Below are 2,510 nucleotides of genomic sequence, written 5' to 3'. Positions count from 1 at the left end.
TTTTTTCCCTTCCTTCTTTCTTCCTTTTTCCTCTTTTCCCTCATCCCAGTTGTTCTTTCCTATTTGAGCAGTTTCTTTCCTTTTCACAATATCTATTGTACTTTTCAGATTTTATTTACTCTTTCTAGTTCTTATTTCTTTTCCAGTTTAAAGCCAAGTATCTTTTATTTGGAATTATATGATTAAAGCCAATTTTCCAAGAAGAGAGACATGACAAATGTGTCTTTTTAAAAAGCACATAGACAGTTCCCATATATGACTGGGACACTCTTAGGATCATGAAGAATGACACAAAACCTTCCACACAATAAACTTTAAATGTATTTTTAAAAAGTCACTTTTAAGTAGGCCAAATATCACTCAGCCTGAGAGAAAGGCAATCATTAAGAACATTGTAGTCCAAAAAGACTAATACTTATTGCTGATTCAGCTCACAATATAATCCCTTCCCAAGCAGCAGTGTTGTCTCTAGAAATATTGTATGGACATCTTTTATGCACACATCTGAGGTTCATGTATCTGTAAGCCACAGCCTTGCCCACAAGGGGCTTACAGTGTGGCTAGAGAAACAGGAAACAGGAAACATGGAGAATAGACATCCCTGTCTGGACACAGCAGTGACTGGCACCAGCAGTCACATGCTTTAACGTAAGAGCCATATGGTAGCAATTGCATGCCACAGCAAGTTTCCACTTGACATACCAAAGGAAGGGTCTTTTATTTTGTGCTGGGATGGAACTCAGGGCCTCACACATGCGAAGCATGCATTTTGCCCCAGCCCAAAATGGCTTATTTAGTTCATTTGTATTTGTGCTCAAGCTAATTGTGTCATGTTTGCTGTCCTAAATGACAGGATGGCTTGTTCGTGCCCTAGGGTTCTCCACAGTCCCACATCCAGATGTCCTGTTCAGTAGCTTTTACTGCTAAACTGATGTGCAAATTCAGGTAGGGTGTAGATAGCTCCCTGCCTGACTTCAGGATCCATACAATGAAGTCGTTCAGGTTCACTTTGCAGTCTCCGGTTTCAATGCAGGGATAGGGTGGGGCGCCTCCCTCCAGTTCCCACTGGAGTCTTTCAAGTGAGACTGGTCAGAGGCATCTCAGATTTCCTCCTGAACTGTGGATGAATGTGGTCTTCAGACTTAAAGGCATCTTTTACATATACGTCAAAGGGGCAGGGAAATGGAAACACAGCATCAAGATCATAAACAAAGCTTTATCCTCCACTTGAAACATGAAGCAAAACAACATGGTAACCCCAGATCACAAGCCCAATTCCAGGTTTTGTCTGCTGCTTCCAGGTGGGCACCATCTTCCTCTCATTTGATATGAAGACGGCATAACATTCTCCTAAAGGATACTAGTCATGATTTTTGATGTATTCACAGAGCTTCCAAATATTTTCTTCACTGATATGCTTAGCTAGGGTAGGGTGTTGGTTCTCAGCCACAGGTCATATTGTATCTTTCAGGTTCTTATACAATGGAGGCAAAATGATGTTAACACATGTGAGTCTGATTTATTTCACTTATCAGTATGGTCTCTAGTTGCACAATTTACCTATAAAAACCTGTAGTTTATCTTTTTTTATAGCTAAGTAATACTCCACTGTATAAAAATACCACATATTTTTTGTCCATTCCTCAGTTGATGGACATCTGGGTTGTTTCCAAGATTTGGCTATTACAAATTGCACTCCTATAAACATGGATGCACAGATATCGCTGTGGTATGATGTTTTCAGTACTTCAGAAAAAAATATCCAGGAGGGGAATAGCTGGGTTGACTGGAACCTGTAATCCTAGTTTACTGAGGAATCTCCAGACTGGTTGCACCAGTCTACACTCCCACCAAGAGTGGAGAAGGTTTCCTTTTTCCCCACAGTCCCTCCAGCATTTATTATTGGTTGATTTCTTGGTGACAGCCATTCTTTCTGGAGTGAGACGGAATCTCGGTGTTGTTTTAATTTCTAGTCATTTCTCCAATGACTAGTGATGTTAAACATTTTCTCATATATTTATTTGCCATTTGTATTTCTTTATCTGAGAAATATATATTCATCTCAGATGCCCCTTTTTGGATTGGGTCTTTGAATTTGGGGGGCCCGATTTTTTAAATTTCTTATATGTTTTAGATAGAAGTCCTTTGTCTGAGGGACAGTTAGCTAAAATTTTTTCCCAATTCATGGGCTTTCTTTTTACCCTGCTGGTGATTTGTTTTACTGTGCAAAAACTTTTCAATAAGATGAGATTCCAGTTGTTGATTCCTTGAAGTATTTCCCATGCAGTTTGGTTTTTGTTCATGAACTCCGCCTACCCTTATCTCTTCAAGATTTCTACCTACTTTCTCTTTCAGTAGATTTAGTGTTTCTGTTTTAATATTTAGATCTTTAAGCCATTTTGACTTTAGTTTGGTGCGTGGTAATATACACGGGTGTAGTTTTAGTCTTTGGCATGTGGAGAGCCAGTTTTTCCAGCACCATTTATTAAAGAGGCTATCTTTCTTCCAGT

At 39.3% G+C, this 2,510-nt stretch overlaps 1 long non-coding RNA gene and 1 pseudogene across 1 annotated transcript in view; both read right to left on the bottom strand.

The window, feature by feature from the left end:
• Positions 1-2,510, bottom strand: part of LOC106149558 — a 14,982-nt gene that overhangs the window by 5,666 nt on the left and 6,806 nt on the right. The gene's annotated exons all lie outside the window — the stretch shown is intronic.
• LOC102023090 lies at positions 130-1,547 on the bottom strand (annotated as a pseudogene).

This window comes from Chinchilla lanigera, unplaced genomic scaffold, assembly GCF_000276665.1.
Source record: "Chinchilla lanigera isolate Chin_1 unplaced genomic scaffold, ChiLan1.0 scaffold00048, whole genome shotgun sequence".
NCBI classification, from domain to species: domain Eukaryota; kingdom Metazoa; phylum Chordata; class Mammalia; order Rodentia; family Chinchillidae; genus Chinchilla; species Chinchilla lanigera.
The sequence above is the reverse complement of the archived record's forward strand: the minus strand, read 5'-3'. Positions and strand labels throughout refer to the sequence as shown.